Source organism: Lissotriton helveticus, chromosome 1_1 (assembly GCF_964261635.1).
Source record: "Lissotriton helveticus chromosome 1_1, aLisHel1.1, whole genome shotgun sequence".
Lineage (NCBI taxonomy): Eukaryota > Metazoa > Chordata > Amphibia > Caudata > Salamandridae > Lissotriton > Lissotriton helveticus.
In genome coordinates, this window is record NC_136057.1 from 216,668,209 (window position 1) to 216,688,773 (window position 20,565).

Below are 20,565 nucleotides of genomic sequence, written 5' to 3' on the forward strand. Positions count from 1 at the left end.
GGAATTTCAGGACTTACAATAAGGTTAAATTTACTGAAGAGATTTCAAATGCTTGAAGTACCAATTCATTATTATATTCCGCGTATTCAGTACTTAATACCGGCAACCATCTTAAGAAACGTAGTGATAGTTGGGACACTTCCAAATGTTGATAAGGTCATTTTGTGGAGCGCCCTCTCCGAGCCTGGATAGCTCAGTCGGGAGAGCATCAGACTTTTAATCTGAGGGCCCAGGGTTCAAGACCCTGTCAGGCGGCTTGGTTAAAGAAAAGTTATATCAATTGCATACTCTTTTCAGGATCCAATGAATGGGGAGTCCTATTAGAGATGTTTCAAAAAAGTCTTAATTAAGACATTACATACCCATCTGTCTTCTACATTCTTTGACAAGGGTTAAGAAGACTTACCCAAACTGTATCATGTAGTTTGTTGATTATCTTTTAACCAATTTAATGTTCAAAATGTAAGGTAGTGTCCGATTAACTTGATAAAGTTGGTCAACAGCTGATAGGTCATCTTTTTATTTGTGAATCTCTGATCACCGTGTTGAATCAGGTCGGATCTCTAGTGCAATGGATAGCGGCTTGGAGTCCTAGACGAATGTAGCAAAAGCATTCAAAGGCTTTGTGTTCAAACACCAGCTGGGTCAATTTTATCCCTCCTCTTATTTTATAACTAATTGAAACAGTAACAAGCAATGCCTGCGTCTGCATCACCAGAAACATTTACCAAAATGGCAGTGAAAGAAAGTCTACTTAAACAGAGACTGTTTGCTTTGAAAACATTGCATAATCTATGCCCAAGAGGAAATTCCCAAAGATACTGCTGAAAATGTAATTTAGTAGGTAGTAATAGTATTTGGCACTTTATTGATTTCACAATGTCATTTTAGACACATGATTTCTAAGTCAGCCGAAAATGAGATAGTACAAATTTCAGGATTTAAAATGGATTACGTGTGCTGCTGAAATTTCAAATGCTTAACACCTTCAATGCTACAGGAGATTTTCCTCCTGTGCTGAATGATCTGTAAATCCATTGTTCATGACAAGCTCAGCTCGTCATAAGCACACGACAAGTGTACTGCACGACGAGCTGAGCTCGTCATGAGCATGGAAGGGGTTAAAACATCAATTTGTTATTAAACTCTACAAATTTGATTGCTAATATATGTAACCATATTAATACACAGAGTGTAGGTCAGTGTACGTCCACATTTGTTTAGCTGATTTTAAGACAGAGTATAGCAGAGCCTGGATAGCTCAGTCGGTAGAGCATCAGACTTTTAATCTGAGGGTCCAGGGTTCAAGTCCCTGTTCAGGTGGTTGCTTCCTTTAAAGAGAAATTACTCTAATTGGATGCTCTTTTTGTGTTCCCCTGCATGACGAATAAGATATTCCATTACTAAAATTGCAAAAACGTCTTTCATGGAGTTGTGAAATGCACATCTGCCTCATATATCATGTGCCATTTGACTAAACTTAAGTCGTACGTAGATTTACCTAAGGTATCATGTAACTTGAGACGGTGAATATAATTTCCCCAATTCAATATTCAAAATAAATCCATGGTTATAGTATCAAATTAACTTTATAAAGCTGATCAACATTATTTCATTTCAGAATATCTCTGCACCTCTTCAGAGTGTATTGGCTCTGTGGCGCAATGGATAGCGCATTGGACTTCTAGGTGAATGTAAAAAATAATATTTAAAGGTTGTGGGTTCGAATCCCACCAGAGTCACTTTTATCCCTATTTATTTCATAACTGTTTAAAAGAGTAATAAACAGTGCATGCATGCTTCTGCTTCACCAAAAAGGGCAGTGAAAGGAAGTCTATTTTAAATAGATACTATTCAAGTTACGCAATCTTTGCAGAAGAGGAAATTGGCAGCTGTACTTATGAAAATGTAATTTACTCAGAAGTAAGATTTTGGGCCCTTCCTTAATTTTACAATATCAATAAAAACATATGAATTCTAAGTCAGCAAAAAAAATGAGATAGTAGGAATTTCAGGACTTACAATAAGGTTAAATTTACTGAAGAGATTTCAAATGCTTGAAGTACCAATTCATTATTATATTCCGCGTATTCAGTACTTAATACCGGCAACCATCTTAAGAAACGTAGTGATAGTTGGGACACTTCCAAATGTTGATAAGGTCATTTTGTGGAGCGCCCTCTCCGAGCCTGGATAGCTCAGTCGGGAGAGCATCAGACTTTTAATCTGAGGGCCCAGGGTTCAAGACCCTGTTCAGGCGGCTTGGTTAAAGAAAAGTTATATCAATTGCATACTCTTTTCAGGATCCAATGAATGGGGAGTCCTATTAGAGATGTTTCAAAAAAGTCTTAATTAAGACATTACATACCCATCTGTCTTCTACATTCTTTGACAAGGGTTAAGAAGACTTACCCAAACTGTATCATGTAGTTTGTTGATTATCTTTTACCCAATTTAATGTTCAAAATGTAAGGTAGTGTCCGATTAACTTGATAAAGTTGGTCAACAGCTGATAGGTCATCTTTTTATTTGTGAATCTCTGATCACCGTGTTGAATCAGGTCGGATCTCTAGTGCAATGGATAGCGGCTTGGAGTCCTAGACGAATGTAGCAAAAGCATTCAAAGGCTTTGTGTTCAAACACCAGCTGGGTCAATTTTATCCCTCCTCTTATTTTATAACTAATTGAAACAGTAACAAGCAATGCCTGCGTCTGCATCACCAGAAACATTTACCAAAATGGCAGTGAAAGAAAGTCTACTTAAACAGAGACTGTTTGCTTTGAAAACATTGCATAATCTATGCCCAAGAGGAAATTCCCAAAGATACTGCTGAAAATGTAATTTAGTAGGTAGTAATAGTATTTGGCACTTTATTGATTTCACAATGTCATTTTAGACACATGATTTCTAAGTCAGCCGAAAATGAGATAGTCCAAATTTCAGGATTTAAAATGGATTACTTGTGCTGCTGAAATTTCAAATGCTTAACACCTTCAATGCTACAGGAGATTTTCCTCCTGTGCTGAATGATCTGTAAATCCATTGTTCATGACGAGCTCAGCTCGTCATAAGCACACGACAAGTGTACTGCACGACGAGCTGAGCTCGTCATGAGCATGGAAGGGGTTAAAACATCAATTTGTTATTAAACTCTACAAATTTGATTGCTAATATATGTAACCATATTAATACACAGAGTGTAGGTCAGTGTACGTCCACATTTGTTTAGCTGATTTTAAGACAGAGTATAGCAGAGCCTGGATAGCTCAGTCGATAGAGCATCAGACTTTTAATCTGAGGGTCCAGGGTTCAAGTCCCTGTTCAGGCAGTTGCTTCCTTTCAAGAAAAATTACTCTCATTGGATGCTCTTTTTGTGTTCCCCTGCATGACGAATAAGATATTCCATTACTAAAATTGCAAAAACGTCTTTCATGGAGTTGTGAAATGCACATCTGCCTCATATATCATGTGCCATTTGACTAAACTTAAGTCGTACGTAGATTTACCTAAGGTATCATGTAACTTTGAGACGGTGAATATAATTTCCCCAATTCAATATTCAAAATAAATCCATGGTTATAGTATCAAATGAACTTTATAAAGCTGATCAACATTATTTCATTTCAGAATATCTCTGCACCTCATCAGAGCGTATTGGCTCTGTGGCGTAATGGATAGCACATTGGACTTCTAGGTGAATGTAAAAAAGATATTCAAAGGTTGTGGGTTCGAATCCCACCAGAGTCAGTTTTATCCCTATTTATTTCATAACTGTTTAAAAGAGTAATAAACAGTGCATGCATGCTTCTGCTTCACCAAAAAGGGCAGTGTAAGGAAGTCTATTTTAAATAGATACTATTCAAGTTACGCAATCTTTGCAGAAGAGGAAATTGGCAGCTGTACTTATGAAAATGTAATTTACTCAGAAGTAAGATTTTGGGCCCTTCCTTAATTTTACGATGTCAATAAAAACATATGAATTCTAAGTCAGCAAAAAAAATGAGATAGTAGCAATTTCAGGACTTACAATAAGGTTAAATTTACTAAAGAGATTTCAAATGCTTGAAGTACCAATTCATTATTATATTCCGCGTATTCAGTACTTAATACCGGCAACCATCTTAAGAAACGTAGTGATAGTTGGGACACTTCCAAATGTTGATAAGGTCATTTTGTGGAGCGACCTCTCCGAGCCTGGATAGCTCAGTCGGGAGAGCATCAGACTTTTAATCTGAGGGCCCAGGGTTCAAGTCCCTGTTCAGGCGGCTTGGTTAAAGAAAAGGTATATCAATTGCATACTCTTTTCAGGATCCAATGAATGGGGAGTCCTATTAGAGATGTTTCAAAAAAGTCTTAATCAAGTCATTACATACCCATCTGTCTTCTACATTCTTTGACAAGGGTTAAGAAGACTTACCCAAACTGTTTCATGTAGTTTGTTGATTATCTTTTACCCAATTCAATGTTCAAAATGTAAGGTAGTGTCCGATTAACTTGATAAAGTTGGTCAACAGCTGATAGGTCATCTTTTTATTTGTGAATCTCTGATCACCGTGTTGAATCAGGTCGGATCTCTAGTGCAATGGATAGCGGCTTGGAGTCCTAGACGAATGTAGCAAAAGCATTCAAAGGCTTTGTGTTCAAACACCAGCTGGGTCAATTTTATCCCTCCTCTTATTTTATAACTAATTGAAACAGTAACAAGCAATGCCTGCGTCTGCATCACCAGAAACATTTACCAACATGGCAGTGAAAGAAAGTCTACTTAAACAGAGACTGTTTGCTTTGAAAACATTGCATAATCTATGCCCAAGAGGAAATTCCCAAAGATACTGCTGAAAATGTAATTTAGTAGGTAGTAATAGTATTGGGCACTTTATTGATTTCACAATGTCATTTTAGACACATGATTTCTAAGTCAGCCGAAAATGAGATAGTACAAATTTCAGGATTTAAAATGGATTACGTGTGCTGCTGAAATTTCAAATGCTTAACACCTTCAATGCTACAGGAGATTTTCCTCCTGTGCTGAATGATCTGTAAATCCATTGTTCATGACGAGCTCAGCTCGTCATAAGCACACGACAAGTGTACTGCATGACGAGCTGAGCTCGTCATGAGCATGGAAGGGGTTAAAACATCAATTTGTTATTAAACTCTACAAATTTGATTGCTAATATATGTAACCATATTAATACACAGAGTGTAGGTCAGTGTACGTCCACATTTGTTTAGCTGATTTTAAGACAGAGTATAGCAGAGCCTGGATAGCTCAGTCGGTAGAGCATCAGACTTTTAATCTGAGGGTCCAGGGTTCAAGTCCCTGTTCAGACGGTTGCTTCCTTTAAAGAGAAATTACTCTAATTGGATGCTCTTTTTGTGTTCCCCTGCATGACGAATAAGATATTCCATTACTAAAATTGCAAAAACGTCTTTCATGGAGTTGTGAAATGCACATCTGCCTCATATATCATGTGCCATTTGACTAAACTTAAGTCGTACGTAGATTTACCTAAGGTATCATGTAACTTGAGACGGTGAATATAATTTCCCCAATTCAATATTCAAAATAAATCCATGGTTATAGTATCAAATTAACTTTATAAAGCTGATCAACATTATTTCATTTCAGAATATCTCTGCACCTCTTCAGAGTGTATTGGCTCTGTGGCGCAATGGATAGCGCATTGGACTTCTAGGTGAATGTAAAAAAAATATTTAAAGGTTGTGGGTTCGAATCCCACCAGAGTCACTTTTATCCCTATTTATTTCATAACTGTTTAAAAGAGTAATAAACAGTGCATGCATGCTTCTGCTTCACCAAAAAGGGCAGTGAAAGGAAGTCTATTTTAAATAGATACTATTCAAGTTACGCAATCTTTGCAGAAGAGGAAATTGGCAGCTGTACTTATGAAAATGTAATTTACTCAGAAGTAAGATTTTGGGCCCTTCCTTAATTTTACAATATCAATAAAAACATATGAATTCTAAGTCAGCAAAAAAAATGAGATAGTAGGAATTTCAGGACTTACAATAAGGTTAAATTTACTGAAGAGATTTCAAATGCTTGAAGTACCAATTCATTATTATATTCCGCGTATTCAGTACTTAATACCGGCAACCATCTTAAGAAACGTAGTGATAGTTGGGACACTTCCAAATGTTGATAAGGTCATTTTGTGGAGCGCCCTCTCCGAGACTGAATAGCTCAGTCGGGAGAGCATAAGACTTTTAATCTGAGGGCCCAGGGTTCAAGACCCTGTTCAGGCGGCTTGGTTAAAGAAAAGGTATATCAATTGCATACTCTTTTCAGGATCCAATGAATGGGGAGTCCTATTAGAGATGTTTCAAAAAAGTCTTAATCAAGACATTACATACCCATCTGTCTTCTACATTCTTTGACAAGGGTTAAGAAGACTTACCCAAACTGTATCATGTAGTTTGTTGATTATCTTTTACCCAATTTAATGTTCAAAATGTAAGGTAGTGTCCGATTAACTTGATAAAGTTGGTCAAAAGCTGATAGGTCATCTTTTTATTTGTGAATCTCTGATCACCGTGTTGAATCAGGTCAGATCTCTAGTGCAATGGATAGCGGCTTGGAGTCCTAGACGAATGTAGCAAAAGCATTCAAAGGCTTTGTGTTCAAACACCAGCTGGGTCAATTATATCCCTCCTCTTATTTTATAACTAATTGAAACAGTAACAAGCAATGCCTGCGTCTGCATCACCAGAAACATTTACCAAAATGGCAGTGAAAGAAAGTCTACTTAAACAGAGACTGTTTGCTTTGAAAACATTGCATAATCTATGCCCAAGAGGAAATTCCCAAAGATACTGCTGAAAATGTAATTTAGTAGGAAGTAATAGTATTTGGCACTTTATTGATTTCACAATGTCATTTTAGACACATGATTTCTAAGTCAGCCGAAAATGAGATAGTCCAAATTTCAGGATTTAAAATGGATTACGTGTGCTGCTGAAATTTCAAATGCTTAACACCTTCAATGCTACAGGAGATTTTCCTCCTGTGCTGAATGATCTGTAAATCCATTGTTCATGACGAGCTCAGCTCGTCATAAGCACACGACAAGTGTACTGCACGACGAGCTGAGCTCGTCATGAGCATGGAAGGGGTTAAAACATCAATTTGTTATTTTACTCTACAAATTTGATTGCTAATATATGTAACCATATTAATACACAGAGTGTAGGTCAGTGTACGTCCACATTTGTTTAGCTGATTTTAAGACAGAGTATAGCAGAGCCTGGATAGCTCAGTCGGTAGAGCATCAGACTTTTAATCTGAGGGTCCAGGGTTCAAGTCCCTGTTCAGGCAGTTGCTTCCTTTCAAGAAAAATTACTCTAATTGGATGCTCTTTTTGTGTTCCCCTGCATGACGAATAAGATATTCCATTACTAAAATTGCAAAAACGTCTTTCATGGAGTTGTGAAATGCACATCTGCCTCATATATCATGTGCCATTTGACTAAACTTAAGTCGTACGTAGATTTACCTAAGGTATCATGTAACTTTGAGACGGTGAATATAATTTCCCCAATTCAATATTCAAAATAAATCCATGGTTATAGTATCAAATGAACTTTATAAAGCTGATCAACATTATTTCATTTCAGAATATCTCTGCACCTCATCAGAGCGTATTGGCTCTGTGGCGTAATGGATAGCGCATTGGACTTCTAGGTGAATGTAAAAAAGATATTCAAAGGTTTTGGGTTCGAATCCCACCAGAGTCAGTTTTATCCCTATTTATTTCATAACTGTTTAAAAGAGTAATAAACAGTGCATGCATGCTTCTGCTTCACCAAAAAGGGCAGTGTAAGGAAGTCTATTTTAAATAGATACTATTCAAGTTACGCAATCTTTGCAGAAGAGGAAATTGGCAGCTGTACTTATGAAAATGTAATTTACTCAGAAGTAAGATTTTGGGCCCTTCCTTAATTTTACGATGTCAATAAAAACATATGAATTCTAAGTCAGCAAAAAAAATGAGATAGTAGCAATTTCAGGACTTACAATAAGGTTAAATTTACTAAAGAGATTTCAAATGCTTGAAGTACCAATTCATTATTATATTCCGCGTATTCAGTACTTAATACCGGCAACCATCTTAAGAAACGTAGTGATAGTTGGGACACTTCCAAATGTTGATGAGGTCATTTTGTGGAGCGACCTCTCCGAGCCTGGATAGCTCAGTCGGGAGAGCATCAGACTTTTAATCTGAGGGCCCAGGGTTCAAGTCCCTGTTCAGGCGGCTTGGTTAAAGAAAAGGTATATCAATTGCATACTCTTTTCAGGATCCAATGAATGGGGAGTCCTATTAGAGATGTTTCAAAAAAGTCTTAATCAAGTCATTACATACCCATCTGTCTTCTTCATTCTTTGACAAGGGTTAAGAAGACTTACCCAAACTGTATCATGTAGTTTGTTGATTATCTTTTACCCAATTCAATGTTCAAAATGTAAGGTAGTGTCCGATTAACTTGATAAAGTTGGTCAACAGCTGATAGGTCATCTTTTTATTTGTGAATCTCTGATCACCGTGTTGAATCAGGTCGGATCTCTAGTGCAATGGATAGCGGCTTGGAGTCCTAGACGAATGTAGCAAAAGCATTCAAAGGCTTTGTGTTCAAACACCAGCTGGGTCAATTTTATCCCTCCTCTTATTTTATAACTAATTGAAACAGTAACAAGCAATGCCTGCGTCTGCATCACCAGAAACATTTACCAACATGGCAGTGAAAGAAAGTCTACTTAAACAGAGACTGTTTGCTTTGAAAACATTGCATAATCTATGCCCAAGAGGAAATTCCCAAAGATACTGCTGAAAATGTAATTTAGTAGGTAGTAATAGTATTTGGCACTTTATTGATTTCACAATGTCATTTTAGACACATGATTTCTAAGTCAGCCGAAAATGAGATAGTCCAAATTTCAGGATTTAAAATGGATTACGTGTGCTGCTGAAATTTCAAATGCTTAACACCTTCAATGCTACAGGAGATTTTCCTCCTGTGCTGAATGATCTGTAAATCCATTGTTCATGACGAGCTGAGCTCGTCATAAGCAAACGACAAGTGTACTGCATGACGAGCTGAGCTCGTCATGAGCATGGAAGGGGTTAAAACATCAATTTGTTATTAAACTCTACAAATTTGATTGCTAATATATGTTACCATATTAATACACAGAGTGTAGGTCAGTGTACGTCCACATTTGTTTAGATGATTTTAAGCCAGAGTATAGCAGAGCCTGGATAGCTCAGTCGGTAGAGCATCAGACTTTTAATCTGAGGGTCCAGGGTTCAAGTCCCTGTTCAGGCGGGTGCTTCCTTTAAAGAAAAATTACTCTAATTGGATGCTCTTTTTGTGTTCCCCTGCATGACGAATAAGATATTCCATTACTAAAATTGCAAAAACGTCTTTCATGGAGTTGTGAAATGCACATCTGCCTCATATATCATGTGCCATTTGACTAAACTTAAGTCGTACGTAGATTTACCTAAGGTATCATGTAACTTGAGACGGTGAATATAATTTCCCCAATTCAATATTCAAAATAAATCCATGGTTATAGTATCAAATGAACTTTATAAAGCTGATCAACATTATTTCATTTCAGAATATCTCTGCACCTCATCAGAGCGTATTGGCTCTGTGGCGCAATGGATAGCGCATTGGACTTCTAGGTGAATGTAAAAAAGATATTCAAAGGTTGTGGGTTCGAATCCCACCAGAGTCAGTTTTATCCCTATTTATTTCATAACTGTTTAAAAGAGTAATAAACAGTGCATGCATGCTTCTGCTTCACCAAAAAGGGCAGTGAAAGGAAGTCTATTTTAAATAGATACTATTCAAGTTACGCAATCTTTGCAGAAGAGGAAATTGGCAGCTGTACTTATGAAAATGTAATTTACTCAGAAGTAAGATTTTGGGCCCTTCCTTAATTTTACAATGTCAATAAAAACATATGAATTCTAAGTCAGCAAAAAAAATGAGATAGTAGCAATTTCAGGACTTACAATAAGGTTAAATTTACTGAAGAGATTTCAAATGCTTGAAGTACCAATTCATTATTATATTCCGCGTATTCAGTACTTAATACCGGCAACCATCTTAAGAAACGTAGTGATAGTTGGGACACTTCCAAATGTTGATAAGGTCATTTTGTGGAGCGACCTCTCCGAGCCTGGATAGCACAGTCGGGAGAGCATCAGACTTTTAATCTGAGGGCCCAGGGTTCAAGTCCCTGTTCAGGCGGCTTGGTTAAAGAAAAGGTATATCAATTGCATACTCTTTTCAGGATCCAATGAATGGGGAGTCCTATTAGAGATGTTTCAAAAAAGTCTTAATCAAGTCATTACATACCCATCTGTCTTCTACATTCTTTGACAAGGGTTAAGAAGACTTACCCAAACTGTATCATGTAGTTTGTTGATTATCTTTTACCCAATTCAATGTTCAAAATGTAAGGTAGTGTCCGATTAACTTGATAAAGTTGGTCAACAGCTGATAGGTCATCTTTTTATTTGTGAATCTCTGATCACCGTGTTGAATCAGGTCGGATCTCTAGTGCAATGGATAGCGGCTTGGAGTCCTAGACGAATGTAGCAAAAGCATTCAAAGGCTTTGTGTTCAAACACCAGCTGGGTCAATTTTATCCCTCCTCTTATTTTATAACTAATTGAAACAGTAACAAGCAATGCCTGCGTCTGCATCACCAGAAACATTTACCAAAATGGCAGTGAAAGAAAGTCAACTTAAACAGAGACTGTTTGCTTTGAAAACATTGCATAATCTATGCCCAAGAGGAAATTCCCAAAGATACTGCTGAAAATGTAATTTAGTAGGTAGTAATAGTATTTGGCACTTTATTGATTTCACAATGTCATTTTAGACACATGATTTCTAAGTCAGCCGAAAATGAGATAGTCCAAATTTCAGGATTTAAAATGGATTACGTGTGCTGCTGAAATTTCAAATGCTTAACACCTTCAATGCTACAGGAGATTTTCCTCCTGTGCTGAATGATCTGTAAATCCATTGTTCATGACGAGCTCAGCTCGTCATAAGCACACGACAAGTGTACTGCACGACGAGCTGAGCTCGTCATGAGCATGGAAGGGGTTAAAACATCAATTTGTTATTAAACTCTACAAATTTGATTGCTAATATATGTAACCATATTAATACACAGAGTGTAGGTCAGTGTATGTCCACATTTGTTTAGCTGATTTTAAGACAGAGTATAGCAGAGCCTGGATAGCTCAGTCGGTAGAGCATCAGACTTTTAATCTGAGGGTCCAGGGTTCAAGTCCCTGTTCAGGCAGTTCCTTCCTTTCAAGAAAAATTACTCTAATTGGATGCTCTTTTTGTGTTCCCCTGCATGACGAATAAGATATTCCATTACTAAAATTGCAAAAACGTCTTTCATGGAGTTGTGAAATGCACATCTGCCTCATATATCATGTGCCATTTGTCTAAACTTAAGTCGTACGTAGATTTACCTAAGGTATCATGTAACTTTGAGACGGTGAATATAATTTCCCCAATTCAATATTCAAAATAAATCCATGGTTATAGTATCAAATGAACTTTATAAAGCTGATCAACATTATTTCATTTCAGAATATCTCTGCACCTCATCAGAGCGTATTGGCTCTGTGGCGTAATGGATAGCACATTGGACTTCTAGGTGAATGTAAAAAAGATATTCAAAGGTTGTGGGTTCGAATCCCACCAGAGTCAGTTTTATCCCTATTTATTTCATAACTGTTTAAAAGAGTAATAAACAGTGCATGCATGCTTCTGCTTCACCAAAAAGGGCAGTGTAAGGAAGTCTATTTTAAATAGATACTATTCAAGTTACGCAATCTTTGCAGAAGAGGAAATTGGCAGCTGTACTTATGAAAATGTAATTTACTCAGAAGTAAGATTTTGGGCCCTTCCTTAATTTTACGATGTCAATAAAAACATATGAATTCTAAGTCAGCAAAAAAAATGAGATAGTAGCAATTTCAGGACTTACAATAAGGTTAAATTTACTAAAGAGATTTCAAATGCTTGAAGTACCAATTCATTATTATATTCCGCGTATTCAGTACTTAATACCGGCAACCATCTTAAGAAACGTAGTGATAGTTGGGACACTTCCAAATGTTGATAAGGTCATTTTGTGGAGCGACCTCTCCGAGCCTGGATAGCTCAGTCGGGAGAGCATCAGACTTTTAATCTGAGGGCCCAGGGTTCAAGTCCCTGTTCAGGCGGCTTGGTTAAAGAAAAGGTATATCAATTGCATACTCTTTTCAGGATCCAATGAATGGGGAGTCCTATTAGAGATGTTTCAAAAAAGTCTTAATCAAGTCATTACATACCCATCTGTCTTCTACATTCTTTGACAAGGGTTAAGAAGACTTACCCAAACTGTTTCATGTAGTTTGTTGATTATCTTTTACCCAATTCAATGTTCAAAATGTAAGGTAGTGTCCGATTAACTTGATAAAGTTGGTCAACAGCTGATAGGTCATCTTTTTATTTGTGAATCTCTGATCACCGTGTTGAATCAGGTCGGATCTCTAGTGCAATGGATAGCGGCTTGGAGTCCTAGACGAATGTAGCAAAAGCATTCAAAGGCTTTGTGTTCAAACACCAGCTGGGTCAATTTTATCCCTCCTCTTATTTTATAACTAATTGAAACAGTAACAAGCAATGCCTGCGTCTGCATCACCAGAAACATTTACCAACATGGCAGTGAAAGAAAGTCTACTTAAACAGAGACTGTTTGCTTTGAAAACATTGCATAATCTATGCCCAAGAGGAAATTCCCAAAGATACTGCTGAAAATGTAATTTAGTAGGTAGTAATAGTATTGGGCACTTTATTGATTTCACAATGTCATTTTAGACACATGATTTCTAAGTCAGCCGAAAATGAGATAGTACAAATTTCAGGATTTAAAATGGATTACGTGTGCTGCTGAAATTTCAAATGCTTAACACCTTCAATGCTACAGGAGATTTACCTCCTGTGCTGAATGATCTGTAAATCCATTGTTCATGACGAGCTCAGCTCGTCATAAGCACACGACAAGTGTACTGCATGACGAGCTGAGCTCGTCATGAGCATGGAAGGGGTTAAAACATCAATTTGTTATTAAACTCTACAAATTTGATTGCTAATATATGTAACCATATTAATACACAGAGTGTAGGTCAGTGTACGTCCACATTTGTTTAGCTGATTTTAAGACAGAGTATAGCAGAGCCTGGATAGCTCAGTCGGTAGAGCATCAGACTTTTAATCTGAGGGTCCAGGGTTCAAGTCCCTGTTCAGACGGTTGCTTCCTTTAAAGAGAAATTACTCTAATTGGATGCTCTTTTTGTGTTCCCCTGCATGACGAATAAGATATTCCATTACTAAAATTGCAAAAACGTCTTTCATGGAGTTGTGAAATGCACATCTGCCTCATATATCATGTGCCATTTGACTAAACTTAAGTCGTACGTAGATTTACCTAAGGTATCATGTAACTTGAGACGGTGAATATAATTTCCCCAATTCAATATTCAAAATAAATCCATGGTTATAGTATCAAATTAACTTTATAAAGCTGATCAACATTATTTCATTTCAGAATATCTCTGCACCTCTTCAGAGTGTATTGGCTCTGTGGCGCAATGGATAGCGCATTGGACTTCTAGGTGAATGTAAAAAAAATATTTAAAGGTTGTGGGTTCGAATCCCACCAGAGTCACTTTTATCCCTATTTATTTCATAACTGTTTAAAAGAGTAATAAACAGTGCATGCATGCTTCTGCTTCACCAAAAAGGGCAGTGAAAGGAAGTCTATTTTAAATAGATACTATTCAAGTTACGCAATCTTTGCAGAAGAGGAAATTGGCAGCTGTACTTATGAAAATGTAATTTACTCAGAAGTAAGATTTTGGGCCCTTCCTTAATTTTACAATATCAATAAAAACATATGAATTCTAAGTCAGCAAAAAAAATGAGATAGTAGGAATTTCAGGACTTACAATAAGGTTAAATTTACTGAAGAGATTTCAAATGCTTGAAGTACCAATTCATTATTATATTCCGCGTATTCAGTACTTAATACCGGCAACCATCTTAAGAAACGTAGTGATAGTTGGGACACTTCCAAATGTTGATAAGGTCATTTTGTGGAGCGCCCTCTCCGAGACTGAATAGCTCAGTCGGGAGAGCATAAGACTTTTAATCTGAGGGCCCAGGGTTCAAGACCCTGTTCAGGCGGCTTGGTTAAAGAAAAGGTATATCAATTGCATACTCTTTTCAGGATCCAATGAATGGGGAGTCCTATTAGAGATGTTTCAAAAAAGTCTTAATCAAGACATTACATACCCATCTGTCTTCTACATTCTTTGACAAGGGTTAAGAAGACTTACCCAAACTGTATCATGTAGTTTGTTGATTATCTTTTACCCAATTTAATGTTCAAAATGTAAGGTAGTGTCCGATTAACTTGATAAAGTTGGTCAAAAGCTGATAGGTCATCTTTTTATTTGTGAATCTCTGATCACCGTGTTGAATCAGGTCAGATCTCTAGTGCAATGGATAGCGGCTTGGAGTCCTAGACGAATGTAGCAAAAGCATTCAAAGGCTTTGTGTTCAAACACCAGCTGGGTCAATTATATCCCTCCTCTTATTTTATAACTAATTGAAACAGTAACAAGCAATGCCTGCGTCTGCATCACCAGAAACATTTACCAAAATGGCAGTGAAAGAAAGTCTACTTAAACAGAGACTGTTTGCTTTGAAAACATTGCATAATCTATGCCCAAGAGGAAATTCCCAAAGATACTGCTGAAAATGTAATTTAGTAGGAAGTAATAGTATTTGGCACTTTATTGATTTCACAATGTCATTTTAGACACATGATTTCTAAGTCAGCCGAAAATGAGATAGTCCAAATTTCAGGATTTAAAATGGATTACGTGTGCTGCTGAAATTTCAAATGCTTAACACCTTCAATGCTACAGGAGATTTTCCTCCTGTGCTGAATGATCTGTAAATCCATTGTTCATGACGAGCTCAGCTCGTCATAAGCACACGACAAGTGTACTGCACGACGAGCTGAGCTCGTCATGAGCATGGAAGGGGTTAAAACATCAATTTGTTATTTTACTCTACAAATTTGATTGCTAATATATGTAACCATATTAATACACAGAGTGTAGGTCAGTGTACGTCCACATTTGTTTAGCTGATTTTAAGACAGAGTATAGCAGAGCCTGGATAGCTCAGTCGGTAGAGCATCAGACTTTTAATCTGAGGGTCCAGGGTTCAAGTCCCTGTTCAGGCAGTTGCTTCCTTTCAAGAAAAATTACTCTAATTGGATGCTCTTTTTGTGTTCCCCTGCATGACGAATAAGATATTCCATTACTAAAATTGCAAAAACGTCTTTCATGGAGTTGTGAAATGCACATCTGCCTCATATATCATGTGCCATTTGACTAAACTTAAGTCGTACGTAGATTTACCTAAGGTATCATGTAACTTTGAGACGGTGAATATAATTTCCCCAATTCAATATTCAAAATAAATCCATGGTTATAGTATCAAATGAACTTTATAAAGCTGATCAACATTATATCATTTCAGAATATCTCTGCACCTCATCAGAGCGTATTGGCTCTGTGGCGTAATGGATAGCGCATTGGACTTCTAGGTGAATGTAAAAAAGATATTCAAAGGTTTTGGGTTCGAATCCCACCAGAGTCAGTTTTATCCCTATTTATTTCATAACTGTTTAAAAGAGTAATAAACAGTGCATGCATGCTTCTGCTTCACCAAAAAGGGCAGTGTAAGGAAGTCTATTTTAAATAGATACTATTCAAGTTACGCAATCTTTGCAGAAGAGGAAATTGGCAGCTGTACTTATGAAAATGTAATTTACTCAGAAGTAAGATTTTGGGCCCTTCCTTAATTTTACGATGTCAATAAAAACATATGAATTCTAAGTCAGCAAAAAAAATGAGATAGTAGCAATTTCAGGACTTACAATAAGGTTAAATTTACTAAAGAGATTTCAAATGCTTGAAGTACCAATTCATTATTATATTCCGCGTATTCAGTACTTAATACCGGCAACCATCTTAAGAAACGTAGTGATAGTTGGGACACTTCCAAATGTTGATGAGGTCATTTTGTGGAGCGACCTCTCCGAGCCTGGATAGCTCAGTCGGGAGAGCATCAGACTTTTAATCTGAGGGCCCAGGGTTCAAGTCCCTGTTCAGGCGGCTTGGTTAAAGAAAAGGTATATCAATTGCATACTCTTTTCAGGATCCAATGAATGGGGAGTCCTATTAGAGATGTTTCAAAAAAGTCTTAATCAAGTCATTACATACCCATCTGTCTTCTTCATTCTTTGACAAGGGTTAAGAAGACTTACCCAAACTGTATCATGTAGTTTGTTGATTATCTTTTACCCAATTCAATGTTCAAAATGTAAGGTAGTGTCCGATTAACTTGATAAAGTTGGTCAACAGCTGATAGGTCATCTTTTTATTTGTGAATCTCTGATCACCGTGTTGAATCAGGTCGGATCTCTAGTGCAATGGATAGCGGCTTGGAGTCCTAGACGAATGTAGCAAAAGCATTCAAAGGCTTTGTGTTCAAACACCAGCTGGGTCAATTTTATCCCTCCTCTTATTTTATAACTAATTGAAACAGTAACAAGCAATGCCTGCGTCTGCATCACCAGAAACATTTACCAACATGGCAGTGAAAGAAAGTCTACTTAAACAGAGACTGTTTGCTTTGAAAACATTGCATAATCTATGCCCAAGAGGAAATTCCCAAAGATACTGCTGAAAATGTAATTTAGTAGGTAGTAATAGTATTTGGCACTTTATTGATTTCACAATGTCATTTTAGACACATGATTTCTAAGTCAGCCGAAAATGAGATAGTCCAAATTTCAGGATTTAAAATGGATTACGTGTGCTGCTGAAATTTCAAATGCTTAACACCTTCAATGCTACAGGAGATTTTCCTCCTGTGCTGAATGATCTGTAAATCCATTGTTCATGACGAGCTGAGCTCGTCATAAGCACACGACAAGTGTACTGCATGACGAGCTGAGCTCGTCATGAGCATGGAAGGGGTTAAAACATCAATTTGTTATTAAACTCTACAAATTTGATTGCTAATATATGTTACCATATTAATACACAGAGTGTAGGTCAGTGTACGTCCACATTTGTTTAGATGATTTTAAGCCAGAGTATAGCAGAGCCTGGATAGCTCAGTCGGTAGAGCATCAGACTTTTAATCTGAGGGTCCAGGGTTCAAGTCCCTGTTCAGGCGGGTGCTTCCTTTAAAGAAAAATTACTCTAATTGGATGCTCTTTTTGTGTTCCCCTGCATGACGAATAAGATATTCCATTACTAAAATTGCAAAAACGTCTTTCATGGAGTTGTGAAATGCACATCTGCCTCATATATCATGTGCCATTTGACTAAACTTAAGTCGTACGTAGATTTACCTAAGGTATCATGTAACTTGAGACGGTGAATATAATTTCCCCAATTCAATATTCAAAATAAATCCATGGTTATAGTATCAAATGAACTTTATAAAGCTGATCAACATTATTTCATTTCAGAATATCTCTGCACCTCATCAGAGCGTATTGGCTCTGTGGCGCAATGGATAGCGCATTGGACTTCTAGGTGAATGTAAAAAAGATATTCAAAGGTTGTGGGTTCGAATCCCACCAGAGTCAGTTTTATCCCTATTTATTTCATAACTGTTTAAAAGAGTAATAAACAGTGCATGCATGCTTCTGCTTCACCAAAAAGGGCAGCGAAAGGAAGTCTATTTTAAATAGATACTATTCAAGTTACGCAATCTTTGCAGAAGAGGAAATTGGCAGCTGTACTTATGAAAATGTAATTTACTCAGAAGTAAGATTTTGGGCCCTTCCTTAATTTTACAATGTCAATAAAAACATATGAATTCTAAGTCAGCAAAAAAAATGAGATAGTAGCAATTTCAGGACTTACAATAAGGTTAAATTTACTGAAGAGATTTCAAATGCTTGAAGTACCAATTCATTATTATATTCCGCGTATTCAGTACTTAATACCGGCAACCATCTTAAGAAACGTAGTGATAGTTGGGACACTTCCAAATGTTGATAAGGTCATTTTGTGGAGCGACCTCTCCGAGCCTGGATAGCACAGTCGGGAGAGCATCAGACTTTTAATCTGAGGGCCCAGGGTTCAAGTCCCTGTTCAGGCGGCTTGGTTAAAGAAAAGGTATATCAATTGCATACTCTTTTCAGGATCCAATGAATGGGGAGTCCTATTAGAGATGTTTCAAAAAAGTCTTAATCAAGTCATTACATACCCATCTGTCTTCTACATTCTTTGACAAGGGTTAAGAAGACTTACCCAAACTGTATCATGTAGTTTGTTGATTATCTTTTACCCAATTCAATGTTCAAAATGTAAGGTAGTGTCCGATTAACTTGATAAAGTTGGTCAACAGCTGATAGGTCATCTTTTTATTTGTGAATCTCTGATCACCGTGTTGAATCAGGTCGGATCTCTAGTGCAATGGATAGCGGCTTGGAGTCCTAGACGAATGTAGCAAAAGCATTCAAAGGCTTTGTGTTCAAACACCAGCTGGGTCAATTTTATCCCTCCTCTTATTTTATAACTAATTGAAACAGTAACAAGCAATGCCTGCGTCTGCATCACCAGAAACATTTACCAAAATGGCAGTGAAAGAAAGTCAACTTAAACAGAGACTGTTTGCTTTGAAAACATTGCATAATCTATGCCCAAGAGGAAATTCCCAAAGATACTGCTGAAAATGTAATTTAGTAGGTAGTAATAGTATTTGGCACTTTATTGATTTCACAATGTCATTTTAGACACATGATTTCTAAGTCAGCCGAAAATGAGATAGTCCAAATTTCAGGATTTAAAATGGATTACGTGTGCTGCTGAAATTTCAAATGCTTAACACCTTCAATGCTACAGGAGATTTTCCTCCTGTGCTGAATGATCTGTAAATCCATTGTTCATGACGAGCTCAGCTCGTCATAAGCACACGACAAGTGTACTGCACGACGAGCTGAGCTCGTCATGAGCATGGAAGGGGTTAAAACATCAATTTGTTATTAAACTCTACAAATTTGATTGCTAATATATGTAACCATATTAATACACAGAGTGTAGGTCAGTGTATGTCCACATTTGTTTAGCTGATTTTAAGACAGAGTATAGCAGAGCCTGGATAGCTCAGTCGGTAGAGCATCAGACTTTTAATCTGAGGGTCCAGGGTTCAAGTCCCTGTTCAGGCAGTTCCTTCCTTTCAAGAAAAATTACTCTAATTGGATGCTCTTTTTGTGTTCCCCTGCATGACGAATAAGATATTCCATTACTAAAATTGCAAAAACGTCTTTCATGGAGTTGTGAAATGCACATCTGCCTCATATATCATGTGCCATTTGTCTAAACTTAAGTCGTACGTAGATTTACCTAAGGTATCATGTAACTTTGAGACGGTGAATATAATTTCCCCAATTCAATATTCAAAATAAATCCATGGTTATAGTATCAAATGAACTTTATAAAGCTGATCAACATTATTTCATTTCAGAATATCTCTGCACCTCATCAGAGCGTATTGGCTCTGTGGCGTAATGGATAGCGCATCGGACTTCTAGGTGAATGTAAAAAAGATATTCAAAGGTTTTGGGTTCGAATCCCACCAGAGTCAGTTTTATCCCTATTTATTTCATAACTGTTTAAAAGAGTAATAAACAGTGCATGCATGCTTCTGCTTCACCAAAAAGGGCAGTGTAAGGAAGTCTATTTTAAATAGATACTATTCAAGTTACGCAATCTTTGCAGAAGAGGAAATTGGCAGCTGTACTTATGAAAATGTAATTTACTCAGAAGTAAGATTTTGGGCCCTTCCTTAATTTTACGATGTCAATAAAAACATATGAATTCTAAGTCAGCAAAAAAAATGAGATAGTAGCAATTTCAGGACTTACAATAAGGTTAAATTTACTAAAGAGATTTCAAATGCTTGAAGTACCAATTCATTATTATATTCCGCGTATTCAGTACTTAATACCGGCAACCATCTTAAGAAACGTAGTGATAGTTGGGACACTTCCAAATGTTGATGAGGTCATTTTGTGGAGCGACCTCTCTGAGCCTGGATAGCTCAGTCGGGAGAGCATCAGACTTTTAATCTGAGGGCCCAGGGTTCAAGTCCCTGTTCAGGCGGCTTGGTTAAAGAAAAGGTATATCAATTGCATACTCTTTTCAGGATCCAATGAATGGGGAGTCCTATTAGAGATGTTTCAAAAAAGTCTTAATCAAGTCATTACATACCCATCTGTCTTCTTCATTCTTTGACAAGGGTTAAGAAGACTTACCCAAACTGTATCATGTAGTTTGTTGATTATCTTTTACCCAATTCAATGTTCAAAATGTAAGGTAGTGTCCGATTAACTTGATAAAGTTGGTCAACAGCTGATA

The 20,565-nt window shown here is 37.0% G+C and overlaps 11 non-coding genes across 11 annotated transcripts; all 11 read left to right on the top strand.

Moving 5' to 3' along the window:
• Positions 1-1,650: 1,650 nt before the first annotated feature.
• On the top strand, positions 1,651-1,742 carry TRNAR-UCU (transfer RNA arginine (anticodon UCU)). The gene is given in 2 exon segments: positions 1,651-1,687; positions 1,707-1,742. It is a non-coding gene; the product is annotated as a tRNA-Arg (tRNA).
• A 3,920-nt stretch (positions 1,743-5,662) lies between these two features.
• Positions 5,663-5,753, top strand: TRNAR-UCU (transfer RNA arginine (anticodon UCU)). The gene is given in 2 exon segments: positions 5,663-5,699; positions 5,718-5,753. It is a non-coding gene; the product is annotated as a tRNA-Arg (tRNA).
• Positions 5,754-7,267: 1,514 nt separating this feature from the next.
• Positions 7,268-7,340, top strand: TRNAK-UUU (transfer RNA lysine (anticodon UUU)). The gene has a single exon. It is a non-coding gene; the product is annotated as a tRNA-Lys (tRNA).
• Positions 7,341-9,273: 1,933 nt separating this feature from the next.
• Positions 9,274-9,346, top strand: TRNAK-UUU (transfer RNA lysine (anticodon UUU)). The gene has a single exon. It is a non-coding gene; the product is annotated as a tRNA-Lys (tRNA).
• A 327-nt stretch (positions 9,347-9,673) lies between these two features.
• Positions 9,674-9,764, top strand: TRNAR-UCU (transfer RNA arginine (anticodon UCU)). Its single transcript is given in 2 exon segments — positions 9,674-9,710; positions 9,729-9,764. It is a non-coding gene; the product is annotated as a tRNA-Arg (tRNA).
• Positions 9,765-11,278: 1,514 nt separating this feature from the next.
• TRNAK-UUU (transfer RNA lysine (anticodon UUU)) lies at positions 11,279-11,351 on the top strand. Its single transcript has one exon. It is a non-coding gene; the product is annotated as a tRNA-Lys (tRNA).
• Positions 11,352-13,684: 2,333 nt separating this feature from the next.
• On the top strand, positions 13,685-13,775 carry TRNAR-UCU (transfer RNA arginine (anticodon UCU)). The gene is given in 2 exon segments: positions 13,685-13,721; positions 13,740-13,775. It is a non-coding gene; the product is annotated as a tRNA-Arg (tRNA).
• A 1,514-nt stretch (positions 13,776-15,289) lies between these two features.
• TRNAK-UUU (transfer RNA lysine (anticodon UUU)) lies at positions 15,290-15,362 on the top strand. The gene has a single exon. It is a non-coding gene; the product is annotated as a tRNA-Lys (tRNA).
• Positions 15,363-17,295: 1,933 nt separating this feature from the next.
• On the top strand, positions 17,296-17,368 carry TRNAK-UUU (transfer RNA lysine (anticodon UUU)). Its single transcript has one exon. It is a non-coding gene; the product is annotated as a tRNA-Lys (tRNA).
• A 327-nt stretch (positions 17,369-17,695) lies between these two features.
• On the top strand, positions 17,696-17,786 carry TRNAR-UCU (transfer RNA arginine (anticodon UCU)). The gene is given in 2 exon segments: positions 17,696-17,732; positions 17,751-17,786. It is a non-coding gene; the product is annotated as a tRNA-Arg (tRNA).
• A 1,514-nt stretch (positions 17,787-19,300) lies between these two features.
• TRNAK-UUU (transfer RNA lysine (anticodon UUU)) lies at positions 19,301-19,373 on the top strand. Its single transcript has one exon. It is a non-coding gene; the product is annotated as a tRNA-Lys (tRNA).
• The last annotated feature ends 1,192 nt before the right edge of the window (positions 19,374-20,565 follow it).